The sequence below is a fragment of the Pteronotus mesoamericanus genome, unplaced genomic scaffold (assembly GCF_021234165.1).
Source record: "Pteronotus mesoamericanus isolate MK-2021 breed Mesoamerican mustached bat unplaced genomic scaffold, CSHL_Meso_final scaffold_54, whole genome shotgun sequence".
Classification (NCBI taxonomy): Eukaryota; Metazoa; Chordata; class Mammalia; order Chiroptera; family Mormoopidae; genus Pteronotus; species Pteronotus mesoamericanus.
Window position 1 is genome coordinate 6,659,732 of NW_026555321.1, and position 26,591 is coordinate 6,686,322.

A 26,591-nucleotide genomic window follows, 5' to 3' on the forward strand; every position below is an offset into this window, starting at 1 on the left:
TAAGAAAGTATTCCCATAGCTTCTTCCATCTGGTTGTTTAAAATTAAGACATTTATCTAGATTTATCTATCCATCCATCCATTCATGCAAACATTCTTTAGTTGAGTGGAAAGTCATTGAGAAACTACAGAATATCAGAAGCACTTTTTAAAGAAGAACTGTACAGGACGGTCTAGTGTCTCAGTCATAGCTCCTTTTAAGATGCACTGTTGACAACCAGACTTAGGATTTGAGACCTTCAAAGATGAGACTTGGATGACATGTATTTTCTTAGGACCCACCATTTCCATCTACTCTCCATGTTGACTGGTACGTAAGATTGGGTGTCTACTTGGGATCCTGTTGCATCCCAGCTCCCTATCATGGACTCACCACCTCCATCCAAGTCTGGGGTTTATCCTTGAACTCAGAGCACTTCCCCCCATACTTGCCTTGTACTGGTGTGTAGTTTAAGAGTCAGGTATTTTCTTCATCTGCTCTGTGCCCCTGTGGATATTCCCACTGTGCTTTGTTCCTAGGTTGTTGTAACAGATTACCTGTCTATAAAACTCCATTGCCACTCACTGCTCACCCAGTACAGTCCTCATAAAGATGATAAGCACTAAGTAAAAATATGTAATATAGTAAAAGGCTAACCGTGATCTTCGTATCTCAAAGTTGGTCGTTAAGCCAAAGAAAATCTTCAGTCCTTGAAAAGAATCATTCAGGAATGTTATTCTCAGCTTGGTCAGGGGTCTCCCTTTTTTTTTTTTTTTGAATCAGAACTGATGAAGCATTTTGTAGTTTGGTTTCTTCCTTATTTCAGAAACCTAAAATTTTGAATCATGTCAAGATGTCTGTCTAGAGAAGAAGGTAATTTCTTTTTTCTAGGTGACCCGTCAGGCTCAGACATTAATGAACATGGCTTGATGCTGTTGAAAAAGATTCATGAAAAAGGAACCAGTGATGCTGGGAGCGCTTCCAAGCTTTTGCTTTTTTGAAAAAACACAGGTATAGATCCCTTTAGTCAGCAAGGCAAACAAGTCATCCTCAAGAATGTTTAGGGGGAACTTTAGAATCCAACAGCCGACTTTGTGAGATTGACTCTTCCATCAAGTCCCAAGGTCAAACCACTCTCTTCTCCCATGAGCAAAAGAAACTTCCAGGTTGAAACAAACAAGAACTTTTCCAACTAAATTTTTTGAAAGCCTTTTTTTTTACACTAATATTTGCTTTCCAAGAGAAATAAGAACAATGATGTTTCTTTACTTGTCTATCTAAACCATCTGAGAATGAGCTGGACAAACGTGGAGGGGGAAGGAGCTAGAATTTTCCTGTGAGTATTTTTCTCTATTGTTTATGCTTTTGCCTACATGGTGTGGTTTCTACACAATAGCCAGAGTGCTCATTTAAAACTTGAGTCTGACCATATTCTAATTTTGTTCAGAATTCTCTGGCTGTTCCATCTTCCTCAGAGTAAAATTCAAAATCCTTACAATGGCCTATAAATCCCTGCCTAGATTTGTTCCTGGTTACTCGTTTTTGTTACCTGCGTCCATCCCTCGCCCCTGACCATTATGGCATCCTTTGAAAACATGTACAGGGTGGGGCAAAAGTAGGTTTACAGTTGTGAATATGTGAAACACAGAGTTTATTCTTATATTGTTATTTATTAATCATTTTCCATACACACAACTTACATTTGCCCCACCTTGCATAAAAATGCATGATGGCTCTGTATAAATTTCTCCAATGGCTTCTAAATTTCTCTGGAGTAAAAGCCAATATCTTATAGGACAGACATCTGCAAGATCTTGCCCTTTTGAGCCTCTAAAGAAAGTGTAGAATTCTTTCTTCTGCACTTTGCTTTATCATTTTTTTTCCATATAATTTGTCACCAACAAATATACTGTATATTTACCTTTTTACATGCTTTTTGGGGATCTTCTTATACTAACTTATAAGCTCTGATTCGTTTTTGTATCTCTAGTGCTTAGAACAATGCTGGGACCTAATATTTGACTCAATAAATATGTAAGACGTGTGAGTGATATATAGTCAGGTTTACCTGGCAGCTAGCTAGCTCTTTATCGAGAAGCAGAAAGAGCAGGGTAACTATATTCTGTACTCATGCTATTATTTTTTTCCTAGTTAATTCTGTTTTATTTTAACATGTGCCATTATGTATTCTGAAATATTAATAATTTTGTCTCCTTCTTGCCATCAATTTTATATCTTATTTATATTTTATCCTTAATACCTTGATTAGAACTTCCAGGAGAATGAACATGATACTGGTGATAGTGAGCATCTTGTTTTGGTCCTGGTTTTAAAGGGCACACCTCGAGTGCAGAATTTTCCAACTTGGATGCTATTGGCATTTTGGGATGGATAATTCTTGGTTATGGGGGATGCCTGGTGCATTGCAGGATGTTTAGCAGCATCCCTGGTCTCTGTCTACTAGACATCAGCATTATCCCACCAGTTGTGACAACCAAGTATCTCCTGGGGACAAAATTGCCCAGAGTGAGAAGCATTGCTCTAATGTTTCAATGTTAAATTGTTTATAGGCCAAATTTTCTTGTGTCAGTAAGAAAGTAATGCGCTTGCTCCTTGCAGGAGGAAAAATTAATACAAGCTTTTTGGAGAGCATTTTGGCCCTGAGTACCAAAGGCTTAAAAAATATTTCTTTCCTTGACCCAATTATTTATTCTCTAGCGTTTCATCCTAAGAAAATAATCAAAGGTGTAGACAAAGATTTATGTTCAGGGATGTCTATTGCTGAATTATTTATGACTGTGAAAGAATTGGGAGTAGCCTTCTATCCAATAATAGGAATAGCTCACGAAATTAGAACTTATGATACGATGGGATTTGTTTCCTCTATCAAAAGTAATGCTTTTGAAAAATATTTAATGGCATAGAATAACTCATATCCATTATATATTTGTGTCTGTGTATACAGGGTGGGAAAAATTATGTTTACAGTTGTTCATATGGAAAATGATGCAATAGTTAATTAGTAATAATATAAAAATAAACTGTGTTTTGTGTCATCACAACTGTAAGCCTACTATTGCCCCACGCTGTATATAAAAATAGTATCTTAGGATCGATAGATATATAAAACATTATATATGCTGTGATCTTAAACTTTTTTTTCCTCACTTAAGGATTTGTTTATTAATTTTTACAGAGAGAGGAAGTGAAAGAGAGAGAGAGAGAAACCTCAATGTGAGAGAGAAACATTGATTGGTTGCCTCCCACACATGCCCTGATTGGGGATTGAACCTGCAACCTTTCCATGTACAGGATGATGCTCTAACCAACTGATTCACCAGGACAGGGCTTAAACTCTTATTACATGTGCGCAAGTATTAGGACTATCCAATACACACACACACACACACACACACACACACACACTTGTTTTCTGAACAACTTATTGCAAAATAAGATGGAATAAAAATCAAATTACAACTATATGTCATAAGATGTACCACTTTGGCTATATGGCCTTTTTTGAGGGAGATTGTAGTGCTAGTGTTCAGCTAGTGGATTTTTTTCTCCCTGAATGTTGAAGCTACTACTAGAATGTAAGGCCTTTTTTTTTTTCTTTTTTGAATATAATATTTGTTATAGAGAAGGTACTTAAGGATAGACGGGTTAACAATAGCATATTTATCCAGGATAATTTTGTTTTGTGCTAAGAGCCTTTACTCATAGAGGGTTTTTGTGGAATGTAGTAGGACTCAGTTTACAATAATGTTTCTGTTAGATCTTTGTTTGTTTGTTTAATGTATGTTTCTTTCTCTTGACTAGAGGGTCTATGGAAGCAGAAGCTGAGCTTATTTTATTAACCCCTACATTGCCAGTGCTGGGCATATATTAGGCTCTTTCAATGCAACTCTGATGTTAACTACCAGGAGTTAATGCAGACTCCACAAGTTAGCACAGTCCCCAGTGACACCGCTCTTACTTCAGCACCTGTGTCACCACTCTGGGGGTTCCCGGGCCAACCATGCTTCTGCGCAACTGACTACAAATTTGAGGGTCCCCACTATCTCCCAGGTTTGATAATCTCACAGAACCCAAGAAAGTGTTATATTTATGATTACAGATTTATTATAAAGGACAAAAATCATGACCATCCTGAAGAAAAGACCCATAGGGCAAAATCAAAGAGGGTCCCAAACATGGAGCTTGTATGTCCTCTCTCTGCAGAATCAGAGCATGTCACCCTGACAGCATATCAGTATATAGTTACCAACCAAGAAATCTTACCCAAGCTTTAGTGCTGAGAGTTTTTATTGGGGTTTCATTACATAGGCATGACTAATTGAACATTGGCCATGAGGCTAACTTATTCTCCAGCCCTTTCCCCCTCCCCAGAGTTCAGGCTGATATCATGTGGTTCAGAGCCCAACAATCTTAGCATATGATTGGTCTTTCCAGGATAGTCAGCTCCTATCATGAAACTAACTACCAGCCCATCCTGTGCCACCTGCTTATACCACCTCAGGTTTGGTCCCATGGGCCCACCATGAATAACAAAGACTCTCCTATCACTTGGGAAATTCTAAGGGTTTAGAATCTTCCTCCCAGAAAGCTGGGACAAAGATCAGACAAATTCTTTATACAGCAGCTCTCAATAAATATCGACTAATTATCAATATAAATATTGAATGAATAAGTGAATGAGGTGCAGTAGAACTCCAGGCTTTTCTAGTCCTGCATTCGATGAGGCTGTTGTTGATGCTAAAAATAGTAGCAACAACAACAATAATAATTGTAACACTTATGTTCTAAAGCTTTGATAGCCATCAGGATTATTAATAAATATGCTGGCCCTAGCTGGTATGGCTCTGTTGTTTGGGCATTGTCCTGCAAAGTGAAAGGTCACCAGTTGGATTCCTGGTCTGTGCACATGCCCAGGTTGTGGGTTTGGTCTCTGGTTGGGGTGTATATGAGAGGCAACTGATCAGTGTTTCCCTCTCACATCGATGTTGCTCTCCTTCTCTTTCTCCCTCCCTTCTTCTCTCTCTGAAAATAAATAAATAAAATCTTTTAAAAAAATGCTGGTTTTTCTCTTCTTTTAGGGACATGATGCATGACAGGTATTTCTCCATCCTCTATGAAAGTAGACATGGTTATGTAACTTGGCGTGACCAATGAAATGTTAGTGAAGCTGATATGAATCACTCCTGGGTAGAGTCTTTAAAAGTCATTTTACTTTTGTCACATTCTTATATTCATTGTATAAACATGTATTAAGAAGTTAGTGATCCAAGTTGGACATGTAGCATGAATAAGAAATAAAATTTTCCCGGGTTAAGATTTTGGCATTGTTTATTACTCCAGCATAATTGTTTAAGCATAACACATAGACACAATCTATGAGGTGGTCAGAATTAGTAGCCTCATTATTATGAATGAGGAAACTGAGGCATAGAGGGGTTATGTCCAAATTCACATTATTGGTAAGTGGCAGAGCTGAGTTAAGGATTCAGATCCCAGGAGTGTCCTCCAAATCTAACTGCTAAATAGTACAAATCAACAACGGCGAGATGATGATAGAACGGTACCTAGAGAAAGATACTTGGTGATGGTGGGTGGAACTTTGAGGAACAGCACTGTGTGGGATGGTTTTTTTCACTCTGCTACTGTGCTTGGTTTTATTTAATTGCTTTGTTTTTTAAGTGACTTGCTTAGAGGAGGAGAGTCTGAAAGTGTCTCTGGATATGCTTTTGACATTTTGCATTTCATGCCTGTGAAATGGTAGAGATTTTTAATTGTTCTTTGCTTTCTGTGAATAAATACAGAAACTATATTTAAAAGAATTTCTTCATGCCACATGGAAAGTCTTTGATGATGCCTTGGCATTTGAGGCACCAAGCATCCAAATGAATAAATAGCTGCTGCATGTGACGGGGTAGAATTTAAATGTCAACAGAAAAGGACTGAGGAATATCTCTTTAAGTCCCTCTTAACCCTTTTATCTTTTGAATACTGAATTGGATTTTCCTTCAAAAACTTTTATTGTCTCCTGCAGTTTGAACGTGAAGCAAACTCATTGAGTATATTCACAAATTATGAACAGTCATGTTTTGACTTCAAGAGACAGATCTGCAGCAGAGCTGAGGAGGAGGAGTATCCTGGGAGGCTCTGAGAGGGAGAGAAAGTGTAAACTGTCAGTTCTAGCAGCTTGTCCATCCCCCACCCCTCCTCTGGCCTCAGGGATATCCATCCTCTGAATCCAACAAATACCACCAGCTCCTGTTGACTAGCTTCTCCATCCTTTATCTGTTCCCAAGCCTTCCATTGGCCCATAAAGAAGCATTCTATGTTTGACACTTTGAAAAACGATCCCTGATGTAGAGCTCTGTATGTAGAAAACAATAAATATTTATTAATTATAGTTGAGCAGGAAATGGGGATTGATTGGGAAGCTGGATTGAAAATGCTTTATCCATCTCTTTGGCATCCTCTGAGAGACGTTTCTGTAGGAAAGAACAGTTGACTGTTAATACCCCCAAGAGACCACTAGAAAAGTCTGTTGGTCAAAGAAAGCTAAGTTTATTAGACTTACTGCAGTTAGCGATGTACCTTGACAGTGATAGCAGTGGCTTAGAGGGGAGGTCAGGGAAGATACTTGTTGGGTTTAGGACCTGGGTTTAGGAATGACAGAGACCTGGGTATTAGGCAGAGTTTATGATATATTTTATATAATATGAAGGTGAGGATCTTGAGTCATGTGTTTGATGCATACGCTGTTAGTTTCATTGTTTCACAGTCTTATCTCCTGGGTGCAAGTATTTTCTGGATCAAGTAGCTATTTTTTTTTGTGGGGGGGGAGGTGGGTGCTGGTCCCAGTATTGTTTAGCACTGAGGAGAAAAATGATATTTGTGCGTAAGTATTTTTCAATTAAGTACCCAAGCAAAAAGAAGGAATGTTTAGTCCCAGTACTGTTTAGCACAAGGACAGGAAAGTTTGCTCACTTCAGTTCTCACTGTAGACAGAGGACTTGGCCAGTCTTTTGGAGATGCTATGTTTATAACCACAGACTTCAGCAAATATCTTTTTTCTAATCCTTCTCACAATTAGGGTCTGCCCCATCTACATGGTACTGATCATGAAAGTCTGAACTGAATTATTTAAGCCAACTGCAGTTGAGCTAAGGTGATAATAGAATCCTCTATCAGAAGAGACTTAGTTTTTTGCTTTCAAAATCACTGAAGTTATCACAGCCTAAATGGGTCAAGTATCTTCCAATGGATGAAGTGGTTTATTTATTATGTTTCTGGTCTATTAGAAACAACTTGACATTTGAATTTGTAGTAGTTCCTTTTCAAAAGGGGTGGACTTACATAGCCGTAGAGTAGTTCTTCCCAACATGGAGGTATTTCCTCACAGGAGTTAAATGTGATTACTCCCTACTCTTAAGTGAAACATTCTCTGCTTCTTGAATGTATTGGTACAAAGACCTTTTTCTTAGAGAATACAGTAAGTAGAGTGAACTCTTTTGCTTATTTGAATCATTAGCCATTGCATCCGAGCCCCAAAATGGCATAATGACAAAGTTGAAAATCATTTATTTAAATTAGTAATTTTAGGCACCAGTGATTTGTGAAATGCAGGCAGAGTAGAACTGAACAATAAGGAAACATGCCTGTGCCCATAGAAAGATAAATTATACAGTCAGAATCTAGAATTTAAATGATATGTTTTCTTTTTGGTTTGTAAATAACAGTTAATGGTGATAAGGGCATAGTAATCCTAGTGTAATTTCTTCTCTGGAAATATATCTTAAAATGATGAAACTATTTTCAGTTCAAAGGATGATTTTAAGGAACTAAGTTTAAAGGGCTACCCAAAACCAAACCAAACCAAACAAAACTCAGAGAGAATTAATTTGTTTTCTTTGAAAAAGCAACTTCTTGATCCTCCTATATTAGTTTTTAAGTTTTCTTAGGAATATCAGCATTTTCTTTGCATAACAAATAAAATCATCATCATCATTATGTCATTTGTTGAGTGACAAAAATCTGATAGGCATAGAGCAAGACCCTTTCTTGCATTACTTCAATCAATCCTGTTAAAAACTCTATGAGTTTGGTATTATTATCCCATTTTCAGAAGATAACTTTGAAGGTCAGAGAGATTATGTTATTTTTTATTTCATATTGTTTCTCTCAAACACTTGTGAGTCATTGAATGTGAGAGTCAAAATGCAACTTGGAAACCACCCAGCACTATAGATAAGGAAGCTGAGGCATACAGAAGGGAAATAACTTGAAGCAGACTATTATTGTGGGTTGCACATTGTGGTGGACATTGCAGTTGGACATCCACCATCCCTACTGGGTCAACATTGGTAATTTCTTTCTCCTCACCCATTGTTGATCCAGGAAGGGACAGTTATGGACAGTGAAGTGTGAAGGTAAGTATGCTGTAGGGCCTCCAGGAACAATTTCACTGATCCTTAAAGAGCTACAAGGAGAGAAGGTAGCCATCTTTTCACTAGCCCAAGAAATGATGCCAACCTCAATGTTGGTAAAGAGACAAAAAATACTTGTATTTTTTTTTCATTTTTGTAGACTGGGAGATAAATGGTTAGAGCAATGCTTTCATTCCAGTCACCTCCCCTGGCCTGTGTCTCAATGTTCCAAAGTTTAATTAACACAAACCACTTGTATTCTTGATGACATAGTTGGACCTCTGATTCAATGAAATTTGGAACTCATCCTACTTCTGGACTATATAATTATATAAAAGATATATAGTTATATAGTTATAAATATATAGTTATAATAAATTTTCTAATGACTTAATTCAGTTTGAGTCAGGGTTTCTACTTGCTGCTGAAAGGATATAAACATTTGACTTGCAGTTACTTCTTTTTCTCTCATTATCAGGGGGAATGCTGGAAAAGAGGAATGAAATTGAAAGCAGGCCAAATTACTTTAAGTGGAAAAGGATGAGACTAAGAGGGATAGCCTGAGATGAAGAAACCAGCAAGGGTTGGGGTAGGGAGAAGTGGGGAGAGGAAGAGAGAGAAAGAGAGAGAAAAAGGAAAAGGAAGAGAAGCAGGCACTGTAATGGGTAGCTATGGGGAGAGATGAATTACTATTTTTTGGAAGCTTTGCTATGTTGTGCTATGTGAAGGCCTAGTCTCCAGCTTCTCAAGAGACATTTCGAAATTTATTTTGTCTAGTTCTAAGAAAAATGTTCAGTTGGTATTTTTATTCTTATCACATTACATTACATATATAAATTACTTTTGGGAGAATTGACAGTCTTCCCATATAAGGACAGAGTATGCATATTCATTTCTTCAACTTTTTTTACCTAAGTTTCTTCATTTATCTTGCATATTTCTCATTAATTTGAATCCATTCTATCCAAATTTATTCCTAGTTTATATTTGCTTCTCTTGCAATAGGTATCTTTTCTTCCACAATATTTTCTAACAGCTTGCTGTTTTTATACGGGAATTCTGTCTATAGTGTTATTATTATACACTTAATCATCTTTCCTGTTTTTCATTGAAATCATTATGGCATAAGAGTTATGATTCTCTTAGGCTTTCTATGTATACAATCATATTATCTGCAGGTAACGGTAATTTTATTTCCTTCTTTCTAATTTTTTATACTTTTAATTTTATTGTCTTAGATAATTTCATTGCCTACTACCTCCATAAGAATGTTAAATAATGTGCTATCAGTGGATATCATTGACCTGTTACCAACTTTATTGATAATATTTATAGTGTTTCTCTGATGTCGCCTTCTGAATTGTGATGTATGTCTATCCATAGACACATCTATCATTATCTCAATTAAAAAGGAAGTATTCATCTATTTCTATGGAAAGCACCATAACCAACTTGTTCCTTTTTCCTGGGAATTTCCCTGCTTTATCATTGAAAATCAAGCATCCTGGGAAATTCCTATTCCCAGACAAATTAAGATGATTGGTCACTTGAACTAAAATCAAGAATGGACGTGAATCCTATCTGGTCATTTTTCAGCATCTATATGGATACTTTATGATTTTCAATTTAGTAGATATATATATTTAATTGTATTTATATGTTTTATAATAAAAAGTTGTCTATTTCCTTTTGGCATGAATTCCAATTAATTATAGTAGTTCTCTGATTGCTGAATTCTATTCACTAATATTTTATGTTAGGTATTTTTGTCAAAAGTCAAAAATGAGATCAGTCTTCATTTTTCCTTTTTGTGTGTGATCTTTGTTGTGTTTGCATACCAATGTTGCGGTGATTTCATTAAAAAATTTGGAATCTTTTTTTCTTTTTATAATATCTACAAATGATTTAAATAACATTGGCTTTGTTATTCCTTAAATTTTTGGTAGGCTTTGTTCATAAAACCAACTGGACTTGGTGTTTTTGTGATGGTAGCTATTTGACAGTTTTTTTCGATTTATCTCTCCTCTCCTCAGCAGTAATTGGTTCATTTAAATTTTCCATCTCTTTGAGGTTTAGCTTTTTAGTAATTTATGTTTCATTGAACAATGTGTTTGTTACCATAGCCAGTCAGTTTAATACCAGGGACTCTCCCTCTTTGGCCAAGATGGCGGCAGGGGAAGTTCTTAACACTGAGCATGTCAAAAGCTAGAAATATCAGTGGATACGGTCCACACGCCAAAAGCTGGAAATATAAATGGATAGGGCCCAAGCACAAAGAAAGCTAGAAAGATAATTGGATAGTGAAAATAGCCCTCCCTTCCCTATCCTTATGAGAATTTTGGGCATGAGCAGGAAGATTGAGATGTTCTTTGTGGCAGGAGTCCATCATTCTCCCAGATTGTGTAGCACCTGAATAAAACCTCCTTTCCTTTTGCATGAACACCTGCCTCAGGAGTTTGGCTTTTGAGGTGGCAGGCAGCTGAACCTCTGTTTTTTGTTCAGTAACTCTTTCTTCAGGTTTTCAAGTTATTTGAATAGTATTGATCAAAATAGTCTCAGATGAGACTTCACCAAACTAAAAAGTTTTTGCAGAGCAAAAGAAACCATCAACAAAATGAAAAGATGACATATTGAATGGGAGGACACATCTGCCCACATATCTGATAAGGGGTTAATATCTAAAATTTATGAAGAACTTATAAAATATAACACCAAAAAAAAGAAAAAAGAAAAAGACCAAACAATCCAATCAAAAATAGGCAAAAGACCTGAATAGACACTTCTCCAAAGAGGACATACAGATGACCAATAGACAATATCACTAATAATCAGAGAGATGCAAATTAAAACCACAAAAGATACCACCTCACACATGTCAGAATGGCTTCCATCAATAAATCAACAAACAAGCGCTGATGAGGATATGGAGAAAAGGGAGCCCTCCTGCTCTGTTGGTGGAAATGCAAACTGGTGCAGCCACTATGGAAAGCAGTATGGAAATACCTCAAAATATTAAAAATGAAACTGCTTTACGACCCAGAGATTCTACTTCTGAGCATATATCCAAAGAAATCCAAAACACTATTTTGAAAGAATATATGCATCCCTATTTAATTTCAGTGTTATTTACAATAGCCAAGATTTGGAAGTAGCCCAAGTGCCCATCAGTAGATGAATGGATAAAAAAATCTGTGGTACATTTACCCAATGGAATACTACTCATCTGTAAAAGAGAAGGAAATCTTACCTATTGCAAAAGCATGGATGCAAAAAATACCCTAGAGGGTATTAGGCTAAGTGAAATAAGTCAGTCAGAGAAAGACAAGTACCAATGTTGCAAGACACATGTGGAATCTAATGAACAAAATAAACTAACAAAGTGGAGACAGACTTATGGATATACAGAACAGGCTGACAGCTGTCAGAGGGGAGGGGGTTGCAGGCTGGGTATGAAGGGTGAAGGGATAAAGCAAAGAAAAAAAGGCACATGGACACAGACAACAGTAAGGTGATTACCAGAGTGAAGAGGGTGGAGAGAGGCAGAAGGGGGTAAAAGCGGGATAAATGGTGATAGAATAAAAGTTGACTTGGGGCAGTGAACACACAATGCAATGTACAGACAATATATTATAGAATTGAATACCTGAAACCTGTATAATATTGTTGACCAATGCCACCCCAATAAATTCAGTTAAAAATATATGTATTCTATATATTTGTAAATTTTTCCATTTCCATTTTTTTATGCTTTATACTTTTATCTCTTAGTTTAGTTTATGGATTCTCATTTTATTGTTTTTTTCCGCTCTCTCAAAACAAATGCCTCTTAATTTGCCTCTTTTTCTAGAAATGTATTTTTTTAAATGTTTTTAAAAAAGATTTTATTTATTTATTTTTAGAGAGGGGAAGAGAGGAAGAGAGGGAGAGAAATGTCAATGTGTGGTTGCATTTCACACACCCCCTGCTGGGGACATGGCCTGCAACCCAGGCATGTGCCCTACACTGGGAATCAAACTGGTGACCCTTTGGTTCACAGGCTGGTGCTCAATCCACTGAGCCACACCAGCTAGGGCCTCTTTTTCTTATCTATATGTTTCTTTATATAGCGTTTCTATTTTCTTACTATACAATTCTTTGATTTCTGTTTTTATTTTCTATGATGTAAGTATGTAAGATTATGAATTTTTCTCTGAGAACATTTAGCTATAGCCCACAGATTCAGACATGCAGTGTTTTCAAAGATTATGTCATTCATTTCCAGTTTAAATGCATTGTAATTGGAGAATGTTAGCCATATAATTTTCACTTTAGTGTATTTTGCGCCGTTTCTTCTGTCATTCTGTGGAATCCAGGGAAGTTCCTCAGTCAGCTCACATACTCCATTCCTGATCCAACGAAAGTATTGCTAATTTTGTCCCTCAGGGTTCAGTGTGTACTTTTTGTTTTCAGCATCTTCCATAGCTCTATTTAATTTTCTCCGCCTTTGGCAATTCTTCCTCGTGGTTCAGCTTTACAGATGCTCCCTACTTCCATCAGACATGCAGTTTGTGTTCTGTCTCTCATTTTCCTTGTTGTTTAGGGTGTTCTCCAAGAGAAAAAGAAGGTCAGAAACTTCTTTACTCTGCCATCTCATAACTGGCAGGCTTGGTCATGTTGTAATTCTAGATTGTTCTGCAGAGGATTTTGGGAGGTCATCAGTTCCACGCTCATGCCTCCAGGCAACCCATCAAACCATACTTGTCTCTGCCAAGCCTGGTCAGATGGAATCTTCTGACATGTGTTCACTCTTAACTCAGACAAATCAGATTTAATTCCCTCAATTGCTTCTCCACAACTAGCTGCTTTCCATTCATTTCTCCTCAGCTTTTGGGGAAGAAGCATGTACGCTGAATCCTCTAAGAGCATTCTACGCAAGGGGAAAGCCTATGCAAAGGGCTGGAGGTAAGAACAAGTTGGGATGTTTGTGGAACTGCAAGAGGGCCAGTGTGAGGGACTCATCCAAATGAGGAAGATGAGGGTGAGGAGGGTACGATAGTAAACCACTGCAAGAAGTGGGGATTTAATTCTCTTTAAGTTTTTAGTCTTTTATCTGTTGTAATCGGGGTTTTCAGGAACATTTTTAAGGCATGGGAGTTTAAAATTCCATGGCAGAGAGGTTTTTCAGGGTTGAGGGTATTAGCTTTTTTTTGAAATCATACAAAGTGGCTCTTTCTCAATAAGGTGGTCCTGCTGGGGATGCCCTTCTTTGCCCAAAGACCAAAGAATGTGCAATTCCTAAGTAAATATGGCATTTAGTAACCTACATGCTATCAGGAAGCCTCCTTCTGGGGAAGGTTGCCCTGCCAGTTCTTGGCACTCACCCTTTAAGGACTAGAAATGAAGAGATCCTAATGAATTGTGTGACATTACATGTGTACATACCATTCATCCCTGTGTAAGAGGCAACTAACTTTTAAGATGAGGACCCCATTTTGACCTAACAAGGTAATTTGGTTCTTTTTTTCTTGCTGCTCCTTAGCACCTTTCAAATGGTAAAATGTAATCAAAATAAAAATATATATTAGCTGCTTTTCACTGGCTCCTTAACAGCTTGTGATGGTAGTGGGCTTTAACACAGCGGCGGCGGGGGTGGGGGGGTGGGGGGGACAGGGCGGTGCGCCTGATCTAAAGTCTTCTCTCCTGTTACCATTCCACTTAGCCCCACTGCAGCAACTGATCCTTCTGGAAGACACCCTGGTGGAAACTCGGTCCCTGTCCTGCATCTGATAGCCTCTGTGCTCACCCATTCCTATCTCCTCATCACTCTCACTTCCACTGTCCATCCCTTGCATGCGGATGCTCTGTAGGCTTGTCTTCTGCTCTCTTGCTCCTTGGGCTCTGAGTGGTGCCGGGTGACCCTGACCCCATGCACATGAGAAGAACTAGCTATCACCTGGGTTCTGAGGGATGCCCATGTCTGTGACCTCCTGCTCGGAACTCTATTGGGCACCTGCACTGAGTCAGCTCCCAGCATATGAGAGAGTCTCCAGTGCTCTGCATTGGCCAGGCCAGAGCCCTGCTCCACATGCAGCCTGCCGATGAAAGTGGTACCACCATCCACATAGTCACTCAAGGCCAAAACCTAGGAGTCATCCTCCATGCCATCCTCTTCCTTACCTGGCATCTCATCAGTCACAAATCCCACAGACTCTGCCTAGAAATTCCTGTCTGTTCTCTTCCTCCCTCTACTTCCGCTATCACTACCCAATCCAGACCGAATTCATCATTGCTTCCCTGGACAATTAAAATACCCTGCGAATTCACCTTCTTGCCTATGGTCTCCACCCCCACCTTCCCCCTTATGTCACAGTTATCTCTTAAAAATGGCCTCAGGCCCCACTGCCACCCAAATTGACCAAAGATCATGGACCAGACAGGCAGAGACATGTTACGCCAGCCACTTTGATTAGATGGTTACCAAAGGTCCCCTGTTTCCTTTCCTTCACTGTATGTTAACCTCCTGGAAATTAGGCACAGCTGCAGGGAAACACTGTAGGGAACAAACCCCGGGTCAATTATGTTTCTGTCACGGGGGCAGAATGAAGGCTAGAAATAACGTAACCTTGAGTTATGGAAGAAAAGTTTATTATTCGAACACACCTGACATTCAAAAGGCTGCACTAGTTCTTTCAATATCTTTGTCTTCACTAGATGGGGACGCCCTGAGAGTTCATGTCTAACTCATCCATGTGCTTTTTGGGCCTGACTTAGGGCCTTGAGCATAGTAGGTGGTCAGTAGACATGTGTAGAATTTTTACATGTATTTCCTACCTCACTGCTCAAGGACTCCAGACTTGGTCAGTGAGAGAATCCGTGAGAAACCTGTTCTCCTTTATGGAAGGTTGGGTTTGTACCTAGACAGGCAGCTAGGAAAAGGAGCTGGAGAGGGAGGGAGTTGGGGGCAAGCAGAGAAAGAAAGAGGGAGAGGGAGAGAGAAAGAGACAGAGAGAGAGAGAGTGACTGAGCTGGCCTTATCTGAATGGAAGAATTGCAGATTATAATTCAAGCACATCCAACAAGAGCATAAACTGGGTACTTGTTAGTGGATCAGCTCTGGGGCTGGCAAGGAAGAACCTAGATAAGGCTGAGCAGGGCTCACTCCAATTGTTTACTCCTTCTCTTTGCATGGGAAGGGAATTATCCTTGGCCATGCATGTAACTGTGAATTGGGGTGTGCAGTCCTGGCTGATACTAATGCAATGAAGCTGGTTGGCCTTGCCAGCTGCCAGCAAGCTGCCCTTTGGCTCTAGCAGCCCCTCTCCTGCATCACCAACCAGAGGACATCCTGGGACCCTCAGTTTTTCTCAGTACCTCCCATACCGCCCTCTCACTAGGCAGTGGTAGGAGGCTGGTGCATTAGTATGACTTGTGTTCGTCCTCAGGGAGCCTTCCTGGGTGGCTTCTGGGCTTCTTGGGGAGACAGATCTTTTTGCTCATAATCCCAGAAATTGATGCAGAACGCTCAACCTTTCTCCATGTCCTATTGTTTTTGGTCTTTGTAAATTGACCAATTTGTTTAAAAGTTGTCACCTTCCCTAACTTTAAAGTGGCACCACTTGCATTTTCAATTGCTTGCACTTCAATAGGCTTTCTATTACAGAGAAGTTTTGCAACATATTCGTATATAGAATATATAATTAAAATATCATGTTCCAGGCTGTGGATAATGTCCATAAACTCGCATTTCACCGAAGCGAATTGCTGGAACTCTTTCCCCATGACATAAAGTTTAATGAGCAAGATACCTAATTATTCAAAGACAACACAGGTATGTGGCAGGCAGAGTTCCACAGGCGACTGAGGTGATTTGATAATTACCATGTTGCATAAGTTCTTGTCATCTCTTATAGGCAGAGGCCTGAGGCCATACATACAACCTGGCCCCAGGTGGGTGGGCACTGTTGCTCCCTGACCCAGGTCCCCTTTACCAGGCTAGTTGTCAGGGTTGGCTGCTGATGGCTCACAGCTGCTTCTGCTCCAGAGAATTGTCCCAAATGGAATGGGAGGGACTTCCACTGGGACTTTATACTTCCATGCACCCATCCTGCATCCCATGACAGTCTGACATGGAGGTATAGAACAGCAGACCCTCACCTTCAGCAGGGATTAACTCCATGGTGCACCTCATGCCCCAGATCTCCAGCTGAGACCATGTTCTTGCTCAAGTTTGGCCCCACCCTGCTTCCTTCACTCCCTTTCTCCTGGGAGCACTGTCTTTCTAAAGCATGTGACACATTGGCTCAGGCTCTGCCATTGGGAAGCCTGACCCAAGACACCATTCGTACTTTCTATAAGAGGAACAAAAATGTAACCAGAAAGTTAAAGTGGTGGAGTAAACTAATCAAAAAGAGTCAAAGGAAATGATGGAGGATACTCATTTCCACCTCTTATTTCAATTAAACTCATGAGCCATTTGTGAGCAACCTATCCCTCACTGTTGGACATCTTGGTTGTTTTTAATCTTTGGCCATTACAAATAAAGCTGCAACAGGTTTTCTCAAACATAAATCTTTAATTGCATCTCAACTGTAATTTTTATGTTTTGCCTAAATTTAAACAAGGGAAATTACCAAGGCATGAAGGTATAGGTAGTTTTCAAGCTCCTGATACATATTGTCAGATTTCTCCAGAAAGGCGCTAACAACTCACTCTGTTCTCCAGATGATATAAAGAGAGCCCATCTCATAATTCTGATATCATTAACAGTTTTAAGGAAAGTTTGATACTTTTAGTGCAAGATAGTTTTCTGGGTTTAATTTAATATTCTTTGATTACTTATGAGGTTGTCTATTTCTTTATGGTTATTAGGAATTTTAATTACTTTTCTTGTCAATTTTCTGTACGTGTCATTGCTTATTATCCTGAAGGACCATTTTTTTCCTACTTGTCCTTAAAAGTAATAGCTCCATTTAACAAACTCTTGCAATGTACAGGTGATGGAGCTAAACGATTCTCATTTATTATTTTGAATAATTTTAATGTAATCATTATTTATGTAATTTTCATCTATTTTATGCAATTATAATCTGGTCACTGCTAGTTTATATGGATCCCTAAAACAGATGAGAAAATGTGCCTACTATCTCAGATAGGAAAATACAGTCATGCTTAGAGGGTATGACTTGGGAGTGGAAAGTGAGCTGGATTTAAGTTTCTGATTGTTCCTTCCACTGTGCTCCCTTGTGCAATGAACAACTCACACAACTGTACTTGCTTTTCTTTTTATTTCAAATTTTTATTGATTTTAAGAGGGGTGGACAGCGAGAGAGAGAGAGAGAGAGAGAGAGAGAGATCAACATCGATTTGCTGTTCCACTTATTTATGCATTCATTCATTGGCTGCTTCTTGTATGTGCCCTGACCAGGGATCAAACTTGCAACTCTAGGGTATTGGGATGATGCTCTAACCAATGAAGGAACCCAGTCAGGGCCTGTACAAGTTGTTCTTGAGTCTCACAATGAGTCTTTGTACTGGGAATTACTTTGTCTATTGTGTAGGTAAGGAGATCGAGGCTCAGGCAGCTTTTAAATCTACTTGTCCAAGGTCATACGCCTGCAGAGTAAGCCAGGTTGCCACTGATTTTCTCCTTCACTTCTGATTCCTCCTCCTCCCCTTGACCGCATTCTTGTCTCTCCTGCAGGTTCTCACTGCTTTTTATTTATTTTTCTTTCTATTCTTTTCTTTCTTTCTTTTTTTTTTTTTTTTGTGAGCATAAGGCAAAGATAAAATCAAGCCACAGAAAGGAAAACAGTGTTACTATCTACGACAGGAACCGTGTTATATATGCATCCTATAAAAGTGAAGGCTGACACAGCGCCTTCCCCCGCAGGATCCCTGAGGTGCTTCCAGCTACCTCACCCGGACTTTCAGGAGCCAGGCCCATTACAGGAGCCAATCAGTCAGAGGCATCATTCAACATTTACAGAGATGGAGGCAGTCTTTGCAGAGGCCTGTTTGCTCTGACCTTGTTTCCAGCCTTCCAGGACTAAGGCTGCCGGACTTTCATTCACACTGTACACTCTCCCTGGAAACTTCCTCCCACCCCCTCCTTTGTAGGACTTGCATTCATTAGTCTTCTATATGCCAAACACCTTACAGCTACTATCTAAAATCTATGGAAAGGAATTTTTTTTATTGAGGTATAATTGATATACATTATATTAGTTTTAGGCGTACAACATAATAATTTGATAGTTGTATACATTGTGAAATGATCACCACAATAAGTCTAGTTAACATCTGCTACTGTATATAGTCTTGTGATGAAAACTTTCAAGGTTGACTCTCTTAGTAATTTTAAAATATGCCATACAGTATTATTAACTATAGTTACCATGTTGTATATTTCATCTCTATGACATTTATTTTATAGAGGAAGTCTGTAACTTTTGAGCTCCTTCACTCATTTCGCTCCCCCCCAACTCTCGGCCCCCAGCAACCACCAATCTGTCCTATTTTTAGCTTGGGTTTTTGTCTATATTTAAATTTTTGTTTTTAGATTCCACATATAAGAGGGACCATACAGCATTTATCTTTCTCTGTCTGATTTATTTCACTTAGCATAATACCCTCAAGATCCATCCATGTTGTTACAAATGACATTTCATTTTTTTTTAATGGCTAAATAATACAAGGGGGACACAAAAAAACTGGAATTTACTTAAAAAAAACATGTATATTTATTCTGACATGTTTATATTTTAGTCACCTTCAAAGGGCTCTCCATTTGATGCAATACACCTTTAGAGAATTTTTTTCCACTGCTCAGAACAGTTTTTGAATTCATCAGTTTGATATCTTTTAGTGTTTCTGCCATTTTTTGTTTTGCTTCTTCCACATTAGCAAAATGTTTTCCTTTGAGACCTTCTTTCATTTGGTAAACAAAAGGTGCTCAGGGAGAGATTGGGTGAATAGGGAGGGTGGGGCATGGGACTCATGCCATTTTTGTCAAAAACTGCTGAACACTCAGTGTGGTGTGGGCAGGTGCATCTATAAATCACCCATCATGAAATGAGCAAACTCATTGAAAGAGTCTTCAAAAAAAAAAATTCACTGAAGCTAAAGGCAGTCTCTCACAACAATGCCAGCTGGTGCACTGATACAGATGGGTTCCTACAACACTCACCTAGTTGGGGCCAGCCCTCTAGAATATAATTCTGTTTTTTGTTTTGTTTTGTTTTTTTGGTCACCCCTCTGCAATCTTGTGTGTGTGCGCACGCGCATGTCTGTGTGTGTGTGTGTGTGTGTGTGTGTGTGTGTGTGTGTGTATGTGAGAGACATTTCATTTATCCATTCATCTGCTCATGGACACTTGAGTTATTTCTATATCTTGGCTATTGTGAATAATGCAGCAATGAACAGGGTTGGGGTGCAGATATCTTTTTGAGTTAGTGTTTTTATTTTCTTCAGATAAATACTCAGACGTGGAATCACTGAGTCATATGGTAGTTCTGTTTTTAATTTTTTGAAGAACCTCTATACTGTTTTTCAGAGTGGTTGTACCAATTTACATTCCCACCAACTACTATGCAAGGGTTCCATTTTCTCTACATCCTTGCCAACACTTGTTTCTTGTTTTACTGTTAACAGCCTGGAAAGCCTTTTTAACAATGATGATATCACACTTGACTTTTGGAATGTTAACTCTGGCTGAAAAGTGGAGAATATTGCAAACCTGTCAATGTCTTGTCATCTCCATGACTACCACCCAATTCTAAGCCTCTGATATATCTCACCCGAACTGTATACCACAATAACCTTTCAACCAGTCTCCCCACCTATACTCTCCTCATCGTGGTAAGAGTCATATCAAAACTTAACTGGACTAGATCACACCAAAGGCTTCTCAATATATTTAAGATTAAATCCAAACATTTTCTATGGTTTCAAGGCTCTACCAGGAGCGTCCAACCCATGGCCCCATGGGCCACCTTATTACTTTTAATAAGTAATAAAATTTACTTATTAATTTAAGTAAATCGTAAATTTACTTAAAACTTTTCTTTTGCTTATCAGCCTTCGTTAGTGTTTGTGTATTTAATGTGTGGCCCAAGACAACTCTTCTTCTTCCAATGTGACCCAGAGACACCAAGAGGTTGGATATCCCTGCATACCATCTAGCTCGTGTCTACTTACCAACCTCATTATTTCAGTCATAAGGCTGTGTAACAAATTACCCCTAAATGAAGAGGCTTCAAACAATGGCAGTTATTTTGCTCACAAATACACAATTTGAACTGGGCTCAGTGGGCATAGCTCATTTCTGCTCCTCTTGGCATTAGCTAGGTTGACTTGAAGGCCAGGGGTAGAATCATGTAAAGTTTTGTTCAGTTTCATTTCTGGTGGTTGGTGATGACTGACAGCTGAGACTTTATTTGGTATTGTTGGCCTGAGCACCTACAATGGTCTCTGCATGTGGCCTGGGCTTTCTCACAATGTGGTGACTGGGATCCAAAAGCAGAGGTTCTGAGAAAGAGAGGTCTGGGTAGAAGCCACATTGTCTTTTCTAATCTAGCTTTGAAAATAAGATACATTCTCTTCCACTATATCCTATCAGGTAATCACAAAGCCTTGCCCAGGTTCAAGAGGGAGGCAGACTCCATCGCTTGATGGAGTGTGGCAAGTTTCTAGAAGAGCATGTGAAAATATGACTATAGTCATTTTGGAAAAACATAATCTGCTTCACTCATACTCAACAGTATTTTACCCAGTTCACTAAACCCCATTTACAGTGTTCCTTGAACTATGTTAAATGTTTTTTGAAGGCACATACTACGGTGTGAATGCTTGCATCCCCCCACCCCAAATTCATACGTTGCAAACCTAATGCCCAAAGTGATGGTATCAGGAGGTGGGGCATTTGGGAGGTAATTAGATCATGAGGGTGGAGCCCTCGTGAATGGGATTAGTGACCTTAAAAAAGACCCCAGAGAGATCCCTTGCCTCTTTGTAAAGTATGGGTGCAATTAGAAGACTCTGGCTCAGAAAAGGGATCTCACCCAAAGCTGGCATTGTGACCTCAGACTTTCAGCTACAGACCTGTGAGACATACATTTTTGTTGTTTATAAGCCACCAAATATGTGGTATTTTGTTATAACCACTCGAAGAGACTAAAACAGCATCCATAGGCATTATAACAATCATTAAGTTAAATATCATTATCCCCATTTTATATCACTAGTTAGTGACAGAATAAGGGCACAGGCTGCTCACTCACCTCTCTTCCCTCCCTCTTTAGGTTCTGGAATACTTCTGTGTTTACCATTGGGAGGAGGAGCTGGGAAAAGTAGCACAGTGGTCATTACTAGCTGCTGCCATTGGTCAGAGTTGTTTCTAGTCTTCCTTTGGGTCTGGGTGATGTGTGTTGATGCTGAGAAAGTTTTCTTGGGATGCTGTTCACCTTTATCCCACCCCTGCAGTGATGCAGAACCCCTAGAGAGGGCAGTTGTGTCTTATTTTCATTCAATGGTCTACACTCCAATCTTCTCCAGGTGTGTGGCCTTGGCTGATGACAGCTGCTTGCACAGCCTCATGGTTTCTGTCTCCCTTTTGAATCTCTGACATTCATGTGTAGTCACAGAAACTTCCGTGGCTTCTTTCATGACATCCAATGGCCTTGAGAGAATGGGATGGGATGTGCATGCTACCGTCTTGTTTCTGGGCACACCATACCAATTCTCTACTTACCCGACTGGACATTCAGCCTGAGAACTCTCCAGACAAGAAGGCTGTGTCACTATGTTCATTTCCTGGGATGATTGCTGATGTCACCCAGGAACTTCCTCCCACCACATAACCTGGCCAACAGGGATCCTAAGCAGGGTATGTGGGTTTCTGTAGTATGATGTGCATCCAGCCACAGAGTGAGGTGTAGACCAGCTGTCCCAATTGAAGAGACTCCCAGTTTCTATGAGGGGTCCTCAGGTGTCCTCCTCACTTGACTTGAAGTACAAGGAGAACTAGTTTAGTGGCTTTTTAATGAGACCCGAGGAGTTTCCTCTTCTCTTTATAATTTTTTCAGGGGATGGCGTCCTCATTCTCTTTCTCCCCAGCTTTGATCCTGGACCTCAATTCAGGAAGCTTCCCACTCAGCCCTGCTTGCTGTCATGAAATATCTGTGGCAGTTTCACATCTACACTCTACACTGCACAGAATAAGGAACCTTTCTTCCCCCAACCACTGACAAAAATGTGAGCTCCACTCTAATAGGACAAGCTTAGGTTATGTGCCTACCTAGAACCAATCATTGGGGCTCCAGAAATCTCAAACACTGATTAGCTTAGGCCTACAGGGTGCCTTCTTAGAGCTGGGGCTGGGGTCATTCCCACTGAAACTGCTGGGCTGTTAGTTCATGGAAGCAGTGTGAAATGAATGCAGAAGAAATATTCCTTCTTGATGCTTCTAGAGCATCCAGAACACAGCACTTTGACATTGGCTGAAATATCCTCTTTCTGATCTGTCTTTCCCATAAAACTATAGCCTCCTGGAGGTCAGGGGCCATGGCTCTTAGGGCCACCACTGTAAGTGATTCTATGTCTAACCTCCGACCTGGCGTGTACCAGATGTTGCAGTAACTGTTTGTTAAGCTGAATTCAAATAAATTGAAACCGAACTTGGAGGACTAAGGATTTCTGATCTGCCTATTTCAAAGATTAATGGCCTCCATTTATATGCAGAGGCAGTGCCTACTTCTGAGCCTGCTGCATTTTTTTTCTTTCTTTATTTTATATATCTTAATGGACTCCTACTAAGCTTTACTTCCTGCCTTCTCGGTCCCTTCATTCTACATACAGTCTGGTTTCTGTGACAGTTTCTGCCCATGCTACCCACGTTTGACAGAGGCTTGCCTGGTCTGCCCAAGGATGATCAGCTCCATAACATCTGTTTCAAGGAACGTTCTGCATTTTAATTGCATCTTAAAAGCAGAGGCGTCCTGTACTGGGTTACCTTTGGGGGATTTGGTGTGGAGTACTATAGATTTATTTATAATTCATAGTCTACTCACTTCTGAAAAAAATGCCTTGAAGCTGCTGATGAACAGTGAGGGTGTATTCTAGAGGAGAAACAGTTCTGATTCTCAATTTTAATTCTGGTTGGCTCTAACTCACTGTGTGACCTTGGGCAACTCATCTGACCTTCTTGGGCCCTGGTTTTCCTCATCTGTGAAGTGGCAAACTGAGTATGACTGAGTGGAAGGTGGGTGAGTGGATATGTATTTATCCTCAAGCCTAACCCTAACCCTAAACCTAACGTTAACCCTAACCCTAACCCTCTTGCACAACATGCTGTAAGTATGGATGTGTCAGAAACCTTATTCGATATGAACAATTACAAGACAGAAAAATACAGAAATGAACTGCAGAAACCCAGCAGGAGAGCTCACTTATGAAAAGTGACCTTTTTATCTATTCTGCATTGTGGTATGTTTGTATTGATTGACAGAACACTTCAGGAACCCACTAAATGCTGGCATTAATAGTATTGCTAACACATGTTAGGCCTGGAACCCCTTGAATATGATCTGACTTTATTATTTTCCTTCTGCTTTTGTTTTTAATAATGATGACACACCCCAGATAAAGACATTTTAATAACTCTCTTTAGTAACAAATGTGTTCTGGCACCTGCATCATTGCTGATAGCCAAGAAGATCCATACCATTTTTAGAGACCATGCAGAGAGAAAGCCGACTTAGCTTCGAAAGCAAACTTATGACTATAATTTTCCTCAATTGCAGTCTAGTCTTACTTGATTTGTGCCCAAGGGGACTTCAGTTGGATTGATTTCCACCAGTTGGAATATCTTACTACAGTTGGAAGCCTGAAACGGAACTCACTCCTCTGATTCTATTAGAAACCAATGTATTTGGTGTACATAGGGACCGCTTGAAGACAAGCGGTGTGTCTTCAGATTTGGGAAGAGTAGGGGAACAGGGTGGGTGGACATCAATCTGAAATCGTATGGCCTGTTACTCCAGCACAAGAAATCTCCAGGTGCAATCACAGTTTTTCCCTCCTGAGAGTAATTTGCAGGCTTTCCATGTATAATATTCTTATTTCTTCTGACCGGAAACCAGCAATGACCATTATGATGAGAAAAAAACTGACATGAGCATTTGTCTGTAAGAAATTCATATAATTAGGTATGTTAATTAGTCAGCATTATGCCTTCTTTCTATTTTTAAAAAGCCAAAGCCCAGCAACCTCAGAAACACCTTTTCCACAAATTTCTGTGTGCCCTTTTTGCCAGAAGTTTGCAAAGTCCCTTTTAATCCACGATTAAATCGGAAGGAATCTCCAGCACTGTTCCCAAGCCCCTTGCATCTCCGGCAAGCACGAGGGTCATACATCAAATCAAGACAGTCCCTGCACACTAGGCTGCCGGCACTGTGCAAGGGGAAGGTGGGTGGCCAACTGAGCTGCTCTAACCCAGCATCTGCTAGATGCTTCCTTTTCCCCTCCTTACTTTGTAACAGAGAAAACAGATGCCAAAATGGGTTTGTATTCATGAATCTTTCGTCACATGTCAGGATTATTTTCCCGTTCATCTGAAGTTGTATAAATGCATCCAGAACATTAAGTTCTTAAATGTAGTTTTGTTCCCTGGAATACCGTGTAAAGGATTTACAAAAAAAGGAAAACAAGAATTATGGCACAGAATAGAAAACGATTGATGAACATATAGAGCCATGCAGGATATATATTTTAAGAAACAGTTTTCAAAGAGGAATTCATCATGGCTGTGCTGTGAAGTGTATACTCTATCACAGAAGTTCTAGACTGTAAAATCAAGATGCCTATTTTTTCCTCCTTTAAAAAATATTCCATTCAAGATATAAAACCACAAGCATTTTTCTTAATAGTGCTAACTGATGAGAAAGCTAACATGCAATAAAAAAGCCCGCCCAATGTACTGCCTGTGGCAGTGGGAGTATAGAGTAGAGGCAAAAAGCAATCATTTTCTTAAATCCTCTGTGAGGATATTCTAAATTCTTTTTATGGGTGGAGAAGAGGACTAGGAGTGATGACAGAATTTGTGAATTGGTCAGTATGAGCTAAGTTATGTTGTGGCAACAAAGAACCCAATATCTCAGCAGCTTGCAACAATTAAAATTTTTTTCTTATTTGTTCTATGTGACTGTGGGTTGGCTGTGGCTTTGTGCCACGTCGTTCTTGGCTCAGGACTTGGGCTCATGAAGGAGCTTCTCTCCGGGACATTGTTGGTTGTTGAGGAAGGGGAAAAAAAGCATAGAGAAACCCATACTGTTTCCTAAAGATTCTTTCTGGAAGCAGCACCTTTCACTTCTGCTCACCTTTCATGGGCCAAAGCAGCTAGGTATCCATCTCAGAAACAATGAAATGTATGGTCCTTTAGCATGGAGCCCCAAATAAGGGTGACAATGATATAGTTCATAAGCAACTCTAAGGATGGCTTCCCAGAACTCAGAATGGGGCGTTTAATTGACTGGGGTTTCAGATGCTACATTTTGAAACCTGGCCTGTGTTTGCACTGAGGCCATATTCCTGTGGACCGCTCGCCACCAATGACTGTGTGTGGCAGGAATATGAAGGCAGACTCATCCCCAGGAAGCATCTAGCCAGCCTGACTCAAGGACTCTTCTGATGGTACAGCGATCTGGTTACACCCACCCAACCTTCTCTCCCTCTTTCCTTTACCTGGGGTTACACTTGCATCATGATCTGATGGCTCTCCAAGCATTCTCTAGTCCACTCCCTATTTTCTTTCATGCAGGCATTTGGCTTAATCAAGTCCTTGTATTTTTAACCCTTTCTGAGCAGAGTCCCTCACAGAACACTATAGAAAAAAGAAACTTAGGAAGAAAAAACAAAGTTGAGAGGTTTATGAGTCTCTGGAGTTGTTTTGAATCATGTGTACTGATAAATAAACATGGGTGTCTGGAACAGTGTTATAAGGGGGGAATGTCATGTGTGCTATCAGGATATATCTAGATATAGACTCATATTTAGATTCTGTACAGAATCAGTTGGTTAGAGCACCTGTCCTACTCACAGCCCTTCTAAGGAAGATGGTATCATTCATGGCCTCCTGCTAGGGAACCAGCTCTTAGAAGCCATGTTTTATACCAGGTAACTCTACCTCTGCCTAAACGTATT

General features: G+C 39.7%; 2 pseudogenes; both read right to left on the reverse strand.

Moving 5' to 3' along the window:
- The window catches only part of LOC129061086 (ATP synthase subunit gamma, mitochondrial-like), a 56,902-nt pseudogene that overhangs the window by 18,427 nt on the left and 11,884 nt on the right, over positions 1-26,591 (reverse strand).
- Positions 8,570-8,719, reverse strand: LOC129061111 (uncharacterized; annotated as a pseudogene).